This window comes from Felis catus, chromosome A1 (assembly GCF_018350175.1).
Source record: "Felis catus isolate Fca126 chromosome A1, F.catus_Fca126_mat1.0, whole genome shotgun sequence".
Classification (NCBI taxonomy): Eukaryota; Metazoa; Chordata; class Mammalia; order Carnivora; family Felidae; genus Felis; species Felis catus.
The window spans coordinates 96,900,993-96,914,779 of record NC_058368.1 but is presented as its reverse complement, the minus strand read 5'-3'; the positions used below and the strand labels follow the sequence as shown (position 1 = coordinate 96,914,779).

Genomic DNA, 13,787 nt, shown 5'->3' with positions numbered 1-13,787 from the left:
TTTTTTATTTACTGAATTTGACAACTCTTAGTTCTGGTTGGTACTATCATTGTTCCTGTTGGACACTGATTTTCCTCTCAGGGCCTCTAATTTTATCGTTTCTAAAACTCACATGGGTCCCAAAGTGGGACTTAAAGCCATCATGGAAATACACGGATAAATAAATACATAAAGAAGGGCTATGCAAAGATTGTGTTTAATCCATTTCCATCTGCTTAAGGTGCATGAGGAAAGACAATCAAATCCCTACTCCCCCCATTCCAGATCTGTCCTGGAGACAGGTAGCAGGCCAGAGGGGTATCCAGTAGGGCTTATCCCTACAGCACGGCTACTCCACCCAGTCAATATAGAAGGTCTCAGACTGGGGCAGCAGTGTCACACAGGTTCTGAAAGCAGCTCAGATGCTCTGTTGCTACCAGCAAATTCTGCATTCAGTACACTTCCTTCCTCTTGTTATCTCACTTCCTTCCTGTCCCACCTTGTGTCCCTTCTCAGCCCATTCAAGTAGATCTGCCACAGCTATCGCACATTGCTGAAAGACATAATCCACTCCCTAACTCACCCCTGATACTTAGCACAATGTTTTGGACCTTGTAGATATCAAAATGTTGTTACACAGATCAAAATGCTATATAATCCTATCACAACAAAGGCCAAAAACCAAAACAAACAAACAAACAAAACCCAAGTGTCCAGATCCTATTTAGGATGTTAGATTAAAAAAAATTATTTGAGAAAATCCTAATGGAAAAATGTTGACTGGGCTTATAATTGTATTTGCTGTGATTAGCATTGGCTGCTTTTATGGCAACGGGTGTTTGTGTTTATTTTTTATTTTAAAGTTTTTGTTTATTTATTTTGAGAGAGAGAGAGAGAGAGAGAGAGAGAGAGAGAGAGAGAGAAAGCGTGATCAGGGAGGGGCAGGGAGACAGAGAAGAGAGGGAGATTCTCAAGCAGGCTCCGCCCCATCAGCATTGAGCCAGATGTGGAGCTCAAACTCACTAACTGCAAGATCATGACCTGAGCTGAAGCTGGACGCTTAACCGACTGAGCCACCCAGGTGTCCCAGCAATGGATCTTTGTATGAACCCTAAATTATATAACAATCCCATGCTAATTTATGTGAACAATAACATTATTAAGTGCATGATAAATATACACTTCCTCTCTTAAACACTAATGAGAGTGCAAGTGCCTTCATCAGGAGTAAGAAACGGTGAAGTCTATTTTTTTTATTAAAGTGTACTTCATGTACAATATTATATTAATTTTAAGTGCGCACCACAGTGATTCAGCATTTATATACATTAGGAAGTGATTACCACAATAAATCTAGCCGCCATCTGTCAGCACACAAAGTCTTTACCTATCGTGAACTATATTCCCTGTGATGTACAATGCATTCTTTTTTCTTATTAATCTTTTAAGTGGAAATATGTACCTTTTAATTCTCTTACCCTATTTCATCCATCCCCCTTTCCCTTCCTCCCCTCTGGCACTCACCAGATTGTTCTCTGTGTCTTTGAGTCTCTTTCAGTTGTTTTCTTTATCTGTTTGTTCTGTTTTTTAGATACCACATATAGTGAAATCATATGATATTTGTCTATCTCTGTATGCCTTATTTCACTTCGCATAATACCCTCAAGTTCCATCCATGATGTTGCAAATGACAAGGTGTCATTCCTTTTCATGTCTGAGTAATATTTCATTGTGTATGTGTATATACCACATTTTCTTTATCCATTCATCTACCGATGGATATTTAGTTGCTTCTACATCTTGGCTATTATTTTTTAAAACAAATTTTTAATGGTTATTTATTTTTGAGAGAGAGAGACAGACAGACACACAGACAGAGTGTGAGAGGGGAAGAGACAGAATCCAAAGAAGGCTCCAGCTCTGAGCTATCAGCCCGGAGCCCAATGCAGGGCATATACTGCAAGATCACGACCTGAGCTGAAGTTGGACGCTTACCCGGCTGAGCCACCCAGGCCCTGGTATGTCTTCGCTATTATAATGCTATAGTGAAACTAAGGGTGCATATATCTTTTTGAATTAATATTTCCATTTTTTTTACTAAATACTCAGAAGTGGAATTTCTTGATTATACGTTAATTCTATTTGTAGTTTTTTGATGAATCTCCATACTGATTTCCATAATGACTGTACCAGTTGTATTCCCCAAAACAACAACACATGAGAGCTCCCTTTTCTTCACATCCTTGCCAATACTTATTTATCTTTTTTCATGTTTATTTATTTATTTTTGAGAGACAGGGAGTGTGAGTGAGGGAGGGGCAGAGAGAGAAAGGAGACAGGGAATCCCAAGCAGGCTCTGTGCTGTCAGCAACAGTCTAATGTGGGGCTCAAACTGAGGAACCATGAGATCATGACCCGAGCTGAAATCTAGAGTCAGATGTTTAACTAACTGAGCCACCCCACTGCCCCTCTTGTCTTTTTGATACTAGCCATTCTGCCAGGTGTGAGGTAACATCTCATTATGGTTTTGATTGCATTTCTGTGGTAATTAGTGATGTCGAGCATTTTTTCATGTACCATGGCCCATTTGTAGGTCTTCTTTTGAGCAATGTCTCTTCAGGTTCTCTGCCCATTTTTTAATCAAACTACTTGCTTTTTTGATACTGAGTTATAGGAGTTCTTTATGTATTTTGGATATCAACCCCTTTATGTATTTTGTATATCATTTGCAAGGTGCAGTCTATTTAATTTTATTCACTTTCTCTATTTCTTCTTTGGTTTACATCAGATACTTTCCTTATAATGTTTCCAAGCTTTATATTTCAGTTTCTCTAGCTTTGGCCTAAGCTGTTGAAAAAACAAAAAAAGATAAACTAAAACTGTCTTGACATAAAAGAGGTGTAATTTCATTTGGTGGATTTCATTTCATTTATATCTTTTTGCAATTTATAAAGTGTCCATTCTTCTGTGGCTAAACCACAATGGTATTTATTTGAGCTTTGATCCAGACATGGGCATTCAAACCTCAGTATTCTTTAAAAAAATTTTTTTTTAACATTGTTTATTTTTGGAGAGAGGGAGAGTTCAAGAGGGGGAGTGGCAGACACAGAGGGAGACACAGAATCGGAAGCAGGCTCCAGGCTCTGAGCTGTCAGCACAGAGCCCGATGCTGGGCTCGAACTCAGGAATCATGAGATCATGACCTGAGCCCAAGTCAGATGCTTAATCACCTGAACCACCCAGGCACCCCCAAACCTCAGAATTCTTAATTAAATCTGGAAATTAGGTTACCAGGTGGGTTTTTTTTTTCTCCTTCCTTATAAACTTATCATTAAGAATACTGTTGATTCAAGGACACCTGGGTGGCTCAGTCAGGTAAGCGTCCAACTTTGTCTCAGGTCATGATCTTAAGGTTTGTGGGTTCAAGCCTCGTGTCAGGCTCTGTGCTGACAGTGCAGATTCTGTTTGGATTTTCTGTCTCCCTCTCTCTATCCCCCTCCCTTGCTCGTGTTCTCTCTCTCGCTCTCAAAATTAAATAAACATTTAAAAATTAAAAAGAAAGAATATTATTGATGCAGATATTTCAGTTATCTGTAACTCTTTTCTGAAAAAGAAAAGATTGTTGATGGAAGAAGAAACTTCTTAGAAAACTGGGTCTCTGTGTCAGCTCCAGAAATGACTTGCCACTTACTGAAAAAACTGGAGGTAAGGACAATATATTCAGAATACTGACAGTTCAGTCAGAATTGTTATTCTAACAGTAAAATGTTTGAACTCTAGGCAGGGGCTTTGACCCTGTGCTCTTCTCCCCAAAAGTGCTGTCTTGCTGTCAGATACTCAGATAACTTTTCCATCCTATGACAGCTCTTGCAGTGGATGTGACAGTCTGTCTACACTGGGACAACATGTGGCTGCTTGATGTAGTGTAGCAGAGGGGACGTCACTGTTTTTCTAGGGTTCTCATATGTGACTGGTTAAATGAATAAGAAAGTAAGGTACAATCCAGTCACTCCCCGGAGACCGGACGCTTTAAGACAACGCACTTTTGTTCAAATCAGCTGAGGTAATGGCAAACAGAGAACCCTCTGACTTCAGCTACTCTCAGAGTCCTTCTGTTCATAGCGTTACTTTGTGCTGGACACCCGGGTGAGTAATGTTCCCATTTCATTGCCTCACATTTGAAGGTAGGTTTGAGTGGCTGAGAGAAAGAATCTATTTCATGGTCAGTATTCTGTCAGTCTTGTTTTTGGTTAGAAATGTCCCACCGTTCAAACGGTTTTGAATCTCTCCTTCTTTAAGGCAGTATATATTTGGCCAGAATCATCATCCTTACCATATTTATTTGAATCATTATTTTGTACAAAGCACAGTGCTAGTTCCATCGCGAATTTTCCAATTTTTGGTCACACCGTCCTTAGGAAGGTCAAAGTGAATCTAACCCGCTCAGCTCTCTTGTGGTTCTGAATTTGAGCGCCATGAAGGACGGGACATTCGCAACTGGATACTGGTCTCACAACTGGAGACTAGGCTTCTTCTTGTGGGTTTGCCATTCTCTTCATATTTAATCTTGCAGAAACTTAACTCTAACCCTGATTTGCTTCGTCATTTACCAACAAGAGGGGGCACCTGAATGCTTTGGAAAGCATCCTCCAACTGCGCTTTAGCGACAACCTGTTACTCAAAGGGCTTCTCCCGATCATCACGAGAGTTAATGAATGACATTCACTTCAGATCCTTGTATTTGATTTTGTTGTTGTTGTTTTGCTTCATTCCCTGGGGACTGTGCTGGGCCTGCGCATCTTTCTGGCAATAGACATACTCATAAACACCATTTTTCAGTTTGAGTCTAGAGATTCTGTCTTCTAAGCGTGATATTTGTGGTTCTGTCTCTAGAGCTCCAAAGGGCAATATTACTCAGAATGATCTACTCATAGATAGGCAGGGTTCAAAACACATATATTTTTTTATAGACTATGCCTCTTTGGGGTTGCAGGCTGTTCCCAAATGCTTGTACCTTGGCTCTATTTTTCCCCAGAAAATGGCCTTGCTCGTCTGGTTGTTACTTTGAATAAGAAGGAAAACACCAAGCTGCTTAGACTGTTTCATTTGTGGAGAAAAGGAGGGGTAGGGATGCATGTGTGTGTGTGTGTGTGTGTGTGTGTGTGTGTGTGCAGCGTGCTTGGGGGGGGTTCAGGGAGGAATATCATTTGTGGAATGTTTTCCCGGAGGAGCTGTGGAGAGTTTGTTTTGGTGTAAACTGAGCCAGAACTTTGAAAATAAGAAAGACTTCCTAAACGCTTGCTCTCTGTATAACTACCTTGTTAAATAAATGCAGCAGTTGGACCAATTCCGTTTTTCTAATTCCATTGTACACTGGGGATAGCAGAAGGCGTTTTGCATTATGCAGGATCTGGTGTTTGGTTATTTGGAAAGGCTGCTCTACCCACCAGGTCACAGTGAATGACTACAGATGCGGGGAGTATGTTGACAGTGTCAGCAGTCAAATCTTTGCCACACAGATTGTGAAAAATTACAGGAGGGCACGACATAATTTATTTTGCTAACGATCTTTTTCCCATCTGCAGTTTGTACCTGTTGAAGCTGAAAGTGCACTTCCTCGTGCTGATCGAATTCTCGCTTCCCCCTTCTTTTTCCTTTCTCTGACAGGCGTGCACTGCTTGAAGCCTTAAGTTCAGATGAGCATTATTAACAGCAACCTTTATAGTCTACCAGGGAATAATTTAAATTTTTTTTGGTGTGTGTTTCTGCAATAGTTTCAAGATGCAGGAATGCAGATAGAGTTCTTGTTAAAAAAAAAAAAAAAAGTTTAGACAGGTTGATTCATTTAGCTACCCAGCAGGATCTGATTGCTTTTTCTAAAATTAAATTCCAACGAAGAAAATCTCACAGATGATCCCATCCACATCCACAAACACATAGCACACAGTACACAGATAGATACACACAGTATGGTAGCCATGTTCAGGCCAGGAAGATATGCTTTCTTATGTGGAAACAGTTTAGGTTTTCATTAATTTTTAAAAGTGTTTTTCCTTTGGTCCATTTTCCCTTTGGATAAGCCGTGGCATATTAAATAGATATTTATGTGATTTTGTTCTTACTGAATCCTTATTTTTCAATCATTGGAGTCACCAGATTCTAATGGAAATTAAGATGTTGTTTTCCATATATGTTGAGAGGGGGTGGGTGTATTTTATTTTACTTGTTTGATTGTAGCTGACACAGTTAGAACACTCTTTTGTCCTGCTTTTTCAAGCTGAACGTGAACTCTATTTCAATGCTGAATAGGTAGGTAGAGCTGTAAATTGTGGATGTGCTAATAATAAGTTATTCTTATGGCCTTTCCAAGAAATCATTCTGGAAGAAAGGCAGTGGGAAGTATGTCTTGCTGTTTTTGGAGCACACAGAGAGTGAATGATACTCAGAAAAAAATGAAAATGTTTAATTTTTGTACTTTCACCTTAGTTTGAAATGCAGATGAAAGTTGCATTTTTATTTATGGCTTGAAGGATGGCAAAGCCTGATAACAAATCATAAAGAAATATGGAAGCCCCAATAGCAAATTTCATGCTGAAAATTTCATCATTTGTCACATATCAGTTGCTAAAAAAAGAGAAAAAAAAGGCGGGGGGAGAGGAGGAATAAAACCTTGAATTCTTGAATTTGTGCAATACTTCAAGATCCAAACATAGCTGAAATCGTAATGTATGCTAGTCCATTAGAGAGCATGTGCAAAGCTCTGGGATTTTTTTTTTTTTTAAGCACAGGGTATAAACATGGATTATCCTGGGTACTTTCTTTTATCAAAGATACATTGACCTCTTACAAAGATTTTCACTAGTACCCAAGGCCTCTGGGTACTAGGTCCCACACTTTGCACAGAAAGACTGGGGTCAATAAGAGAGCTAGGGATATTGAATTAGTGAGTTTGGTGGTCTGGAGGTTAGAGGGCAAACAGCCGCAAGATTTCTCACGGTCACTTAATAGCGTTAATGCTCTGTAAAATTAACTCGATTTAGAGCAGCTGACCTCCAGGCCAATAATGAAGTAGGGGCCTTTGTACTGAGTATTTCATTTTAATTCTTTAAGGCTATCTTTTCTCCTTCCTCTAGCCTCCAAATAATACTTAGCATCCCTGCCTGCCATCCATGAACACACACAAAAAAGTTTGGAGATCTTACCCATTTCGCTAGCTGATGTCTGTTGCCTTCTTTCAGTGAAACGTTACCTGATAGTAGACAGGTGACCCATGTCTTAGGTCGGCTGCGTTCCACAAGATTCTATGTCACATAAAGATACAATAGTGCAGAAGATATTCTGGGCTGTGTGGGGGTGGGGGTGGGTCTTTGCAAATAACTATCATACACATAGTAACTTTCTCCACGTGGAAGAATGACCATACTTAGTCAATCAGAGATTGATGGAGATAAAGACATGATAAATAAAAACAGAGCTTCTTCAATAACAGAGGATTATATTTCTTAAAGTCCTTTGGGGGTTGTATTTCTTGTAGAATCTTTAAAAGCATTTTGGCAATAGAGACCTGAAGGAAGAGAAACAAGTGAAAAACACTTCACTTCTACATGTTAATTTTTATGGCTATGCTGTAATACATTGAAGGACAGGTCTAAATATAGACATTGGAATCAAATGGCCCAGGCTTTTATTTCACTTCCACCTTTTATTATCTGGGTGATCTTGGGCAAGTTGTCCAGTCTGTTTATACATGAGCTTCTTTGTTAGGTAGGAATGACTGTCAAAGTGCCCTAACAGGATGGCACACGTGTAAATCCACATGAACATGGAAGGTATGTGGACATGTTGGCTTTCATTTAATAAGACGTAGTTTCCAACCCTTTTTAGAAACATTGTCTGCTGGTGAGTTAATTAAAAAACTATTAACTGTGATATGTGTAGTGGAAAGAAAAGTGAGAAGGGAGTGGCGAAGCAGATTTCTAAAAGAGTGGGGCAATTATGTAAATAGCTAGAATTTATTGATTTAATGCTAATTATTTTTAGCTTGAGTAAGTTTGTCAGACATATAATGTTACATTAATATGTCTTAGCTGGTTGGATTGGCTTAATTTTCCATGTAATTTTCCAGGCAGTATTGAACAGCCAATCACTATCATGTGGGATATTAGAGAACATTGCAGTTACTTTACACTAAAGAGTCATCATTTTGGGCAGCAGTTTTAGAGAAGAGTGTAGCAATAAATGCACTCTTAGATTTACATTTATGCGTTCCATTGGAAGAGGTTCCAAAGAAAAGAAAATTTATATCCAAAACCCTAATGAAATTAAGTTTTATTTCAATGATTTGTGTATATATCTTTCATTCTTAATACTATAATGAAGGGAGAACAGTAGAAACCTACTGTTGAAAGAAGTCTGTTGAAGGGTGTAAAACTCCCTTGGTTGGAAACAGAAGAGCCACTTATCATATATAGTAAATGGTGCCCACAATATCTTAGACCAATATTCATAGAAACTAGTGACCACACTCTCTTGCCAGAATGTGTGAATGATTCATAAGATTTCTGGAAATCCCTGGGTATCAGGGAAGCATATGTGGCCTAGGAGAAGTAAGGAGAAATAAAAGTAAACTGTTTCTGTGACCAAAAGAGGAATTTTTAGAGAAGCCCATGAAGGCTGTAATTCATCATGAGACACCAAGCTGGGGTACTCAGGAAATTGTCTCATTGACCTCCAAGGTACATACAGTGTTTTTACCTTTCTGCAGTTCCCAAATATGTGCAATGCCATGTGGCTGGATTCCTATGGAAGGAGGTGAAAGGAACATTCCTAAGGAACATTCCTTAGCAATTGAAGGGTCTTTAGTGCCATCTGGTTTAACCTTCTTGCTTGGATAAGATCACAGCAGTTTGTCTGGGTTGTTGCACAAATACTCACTGCCCAAAGGAAAAGTGTGAGGGTAATATATGTGTTATTTTCCAGTATATTCTATATCACAAAGCTATATTTGGGTGTTATTATACCTCTTTCACAGATGAGAAAATTAAGGTTCAGTAAGGATAAGAAGCTTGAATACAATTCACTTACTGGTAGTTTGTAGGATTTGAACCCAGAAGGTTCTCACCTTTCCACTACGTCACACTATCCTCTAAGTACCGCAATTAATTATAACAACAACAACAACAACATAATCCATCCTGATTTTAAAACAATGACTTCTTTTTCTCTTGAATTAAGATTTGCTGCTTAAGTGCTGAACATGTTCAGACAAGATGGAAGAAATTGTTCAAAAAGGGAGATGGGAAGAAAAAAAATTCTCTGAAGATGGAGGAGTATCCATGTCAGGATGAAGAAATTGGCAAGTGGATACATGTAACAAAACAGAAAAAGAGAAGGAAAGAAAATTCACTAGGGTAGGAGCTATGGAAAGGCCTGCGAGCCTACAAAATTAAGCTGTACCTTTACTGGAAGATACAAAATACTAGGCCAGGTGAAATCCTAATGATGCAAGAAACACATGCACATTGCAAAGTAGAATAACCACAGTTGTAACTCTTGGGAAATAACAATGGTTAATACCTTTTGAACTGGGACTCCAGAAAAAGGTAAATTAACATGCTTATCCAGGAGCTGAGCAGTTTTCTGGGGGCATAAATCTCAGTCATAAATGAGACCTGCTTGGACTCATTAAACCCACTAATCAATTAACTCCAGCTGGGAGGGAAGGAACAAAGGAGAAATTTGTTCCCAAACCATGTTCCCAAGGAAACTTCCAAAAGAAGGGAAAAAAGGCTCTGTGCTGAGTTAAGCTCAGGCAGTGTCATATGCTAAATCTTTGCTTTTGGAGAGTCTCAGGAAATCAACCTGGTAGACTTAGTTTAGCTGAGACTTTTTCAAAGATATTTGACCATGGTATACTTTTTCAGTAACATATACATTAAAGTATGGAACAAACTTTTTGTGAATGTATGATTCTTGAATATCTGGTAATGCTCATTGGCCTGTCAAGTGATTTGATATTTACAGAGAAAAAAAAAAAGAAAGAAATACTTTTATTTGTACATATTTCACAGCTTTGAAATAGAAGATTCTTAGATTTTCAGAAATTCAGTTATTTTGTTATAATCTTGTGTGTGCTACACATACTATATCATCTGTTCATCCTGCCTTCGATTCAGTTATTAGAAAATAGATGGTTTTGGCTGAAGTATTTTCTAACCACTTGCTTATTGCATAAGCTAAGTTCATGTTTTCTTTTTATAGTTGCTATGCATTTTAGCCCCAGTTGATGAAAATTGATTAAAATGTTGTACAATAGAATAAACACCATGATAAATATTGTAAAGTGAATGTATCTTCTCAAAAATAATAGTGTGGATATAGAACACAAATCTGCATTGTCTCAGAAAAGTAATCACTCGTAACACATTCACCTGAGTGGCCAAAAAAGAAAACTACATGTAAAAGGTACATTGAATATTCAGATGGATACATTGAAGTACAATTTTATAGGATCTACAATCTATTTCTAGAATTCTGTCACATACAAACAAACTCTGTTTATTATGCTCTTTTCAAAGTGCTGACAAATCAGTCAATCAAATCAATCTAGATTCTTCTAAAATAGGAATCGGAATAAAATTATGTTTATTCAGAGAACTGCTGGGATCTCCAAGTTGTCACAGCACAGCAACCACAAACTTCGGGGCCAAGAAAGGGAAGGAAAAGGGGAAAAAAAATTAATGAGCTGGAAAGCTGGAGAAACTCCAAAATCTTTGGGAAATAGAAAAAGTTTACATGACATAGGAAATTCTTGAATCATGTTATTAAGTCAGGAAGGCACAACATTTACTGTGGGATTTTTTTGATCCTACATTCCTCAAAAAAAGAAAAAGTACGTCGTGCTATTGCCAGAAAGATGATAAACTAGCGTAAAGTTGAGAAAGAAAAGAAAATTTGCAGGTTACAATTTTTGAGTCAAGTAATATTGTAGAGCGTTGCCTAATGTCAAGGATATATGATTTACAAAGGCAGTTGCCATCACACACTTACTAAATACTTAGCAATTTCAGTTGGACAAAACCAGTGATGTGCTCGACATGAACACATTCTCTGCAAAGATGCAGTCCATTTGAGAAAGAAAAGTGCTCAATGACTCTCTCTGTTGGTCATCACTAAATATAATGCTAACAGAGAAATTAAAAAAAATTGTTAATAATGATAATAAAAAAATTGTTAAAAAATGTTAATTGTTAACTGAGTTGTACTGCAGACTCGAAAAGGTGTTCTGAGATAGGCATGGGAGAGCATGTGCTACTTGTACAGGAAGGAATGGCGTTAGTGGGTAGATTGCTTTGAATGCCAGGAACCAACAGCTTTAGTCACAGAAAATGTTTGATTGGAAACAGTTTCTCTTTAAATTACAAAAACAACCACATTATTGTGAGTGTTTATTCTTCTTTTCAGTGTGTTTGATTGAACAGCTTGTAGGAGACTGATTTTTTTTTACTGGAGTCTTCCAGCTGTCGGTGAAAAACAGGTATACGCTCACCGGTTTTTAAAATAAAGATGATAAAAATATTTTTCTTGAAACATGTTATGGCCAATAATTTCAAGGTTTATTCAAATGATGATATGTTTGAATCTTGAAAAGGCTAAACTTAGTGCGTAAAAGCATATAGATCATGACTTTGTCTTGTTGAATCAAAGTATTCCATGATTTAAAATAAGACTGTATTGTAGAGCATTTTGGCTCATACTATGAGTTTGATTCTTATTCAGTGCTTGATGATTTTCTTCTCTCATCAGAGAAAAAGATTGATAATGTGTCATGATTATGTTTTACATCAATATCTAAATGCTGCCACAAAATTACTTTCCAGGGCCAAATACAATGTAGCAAACAAAAATCTATTTGCAAGAACCTTCCAAATTAAAACATTTTAATATGCTTTGGTTGCCAATTTATATTCTGGAGGCCCATTAAAGATAGTGTTTGATGTGAAATTTCTTCATAATTTTTGGGTCAGTGTTTAACTTTTTAAAACTATGGAAGTTTACTGCCGTTATGCTTGACTTATAAGACTAAAAATATAAATCAACTCAACCTGTACCTATTACTTAATCTATACCTAATCTCCCTATTTATTTCTGGCATTATGTTGAGATCTTGGTGTGAGATTAGAAGTGATATTTTCCTTATGACTGATCAGAAATGAATGAAAATGCCAATTTCAACATAGGCTTTATTTTTATAACTTAAAATCATAACACTTAAAGTTTACCCAGAGTTAGTGATAGGGATTTTTGTTAAATAACTAGGACATGTGTTGTAGATAAAATGTTTGAGAAACCTTGGTGTAGAGGAGTATTTTGGAAAATGTTAGATGAGAAACTCAAGGGTTTGGAGGCATGGAACATGGAAACCATTAACAAAGAAAATGGCATTGTTTCTTTCTTTTTTTTCTTTTTTAAAGTAGGTGTCATGCACACTGCAGGGCTTGAACTCATGACCCTGAGATCAAGAGTCATATGCTTAACCAACTGAGCCACCCAGGCACCTGATGCCATCGTTTCTAAAACCAAACTTGAATAAGACAAGAGGGAGTCTGATGTTCAAGTAATTCTATAAAACAGAGTTTTGTCCACAAGAATAGATATGACTGAAAAAAAAAAACCATACTGGAGAAATACCAGTGGTAATTAGGAAATTAGAAAGAACGAAGGGAAAGATGAACTTGGGTGCTGATTCTTGATTTGTTCATTCAGTTAATAATACAAAAATATTTTCTGAAGCTAGAGAGGTTAAGTAGCTAGTTGCTATGGAACTGAGTTAGGTGTCTGAGATAAGACTAGATCCCACGTCTGTTGGAATCATAACCTGGTCTCTGGACCTCTGGTGACTGCTATTGACTGTATAATACAACCAGCAAGGACTACTTTTTGAAGAAATATCATGTGTTGGATTTTATTTGAGTGAAATCAAGGGCCTGTGAAATATCTGCCCAAGATATCAATTGTGCGGTTGGACATAAAGGTGTGATATTCAGAGGAGCTGTCTGAGCTACAGGCTTCAGATTAGGTGTCATTGTATTATATACAAGTTGATATGACTTTACCTCAAACATTTTATCTGCAAAACATGTACTTAGTCATTTAACAAGTGGAGGATTTAAATAGAAAAGAGCCTAAAAACAGCTGATATTTAAAAGTTAGATAAAAATCCCAATATTGGCGGGTTAGATGGAAGAGAAGCAATTAGAGAAGACCTAGAAGGAATGATGAGTCAGAAGCAAAGGAAACCAGTGGGGTGTGATGTCACAGAATTCAAAGGAAGAGAATGTATGTGAGGAGAAAGTCCACTATGTGAAAGTCTGCTGGGAAGTCAAGAAAAATAAGGAAAATCCCCAGAGGCTTTAATGCAGAGCAGTATTGCAGAGGTTCCCAAGTCGGTGGAGTATTTAAAAACAAAGCACTGAGCATGGGTCCTAAAAAGAAAGTATGAGTGCTGATTGTGAATTTAGACTCCTGATTCCAGCGGAAGTTGCCCATGGCATCTGAATATAGGCAGGTTTAAATGAATTTGGGTTGTCAGTGGAAACTTTGGAGTTCTCCACTGAAGAGTGACTGGGAGAGTAAAGACACACATTGTCTTTAGCATTGTAGATACCCAACATTTGTCTTTTGGTCCTGCAAGCAAAAGTTCAAATGAGGTTGATTTGCCCTTTGTGCCTCTTCTCTTTGGTTTCCTTTCACACATCAATCTCCTCTTATATCACTTTTCTCTTAGAGAGGGATGTGTGTGTGGCAGG

At 37.7% G+C, this 13,787-nt stretch overlaps 1 protein-coding gene across 3 annotated transcripts in view; it reads left to right on the top strand.

The window, feature by feature from the left end:
* Positions 1–12,700, top strand: part of DTWD2 (DTW domain containing 2) — a 462,321-nt gene extending 449,621 nt beyond the window's left edge. For all 3 annotated transcript variants that reach the window (XR_006598135.1, XR_006598134.1, XR_006598140.1), the window contains one exon: positions 9,214–12,700. The gene's annotated coding sequence lies outside the window, so the exon portion shown is untranslated. The remainder of the gene's footprint in view (positions 1–9,213) is intronic.
* The last annotated feature ends 1,087 nt before the right edge of the window (positions 12,701–13,787 follow it).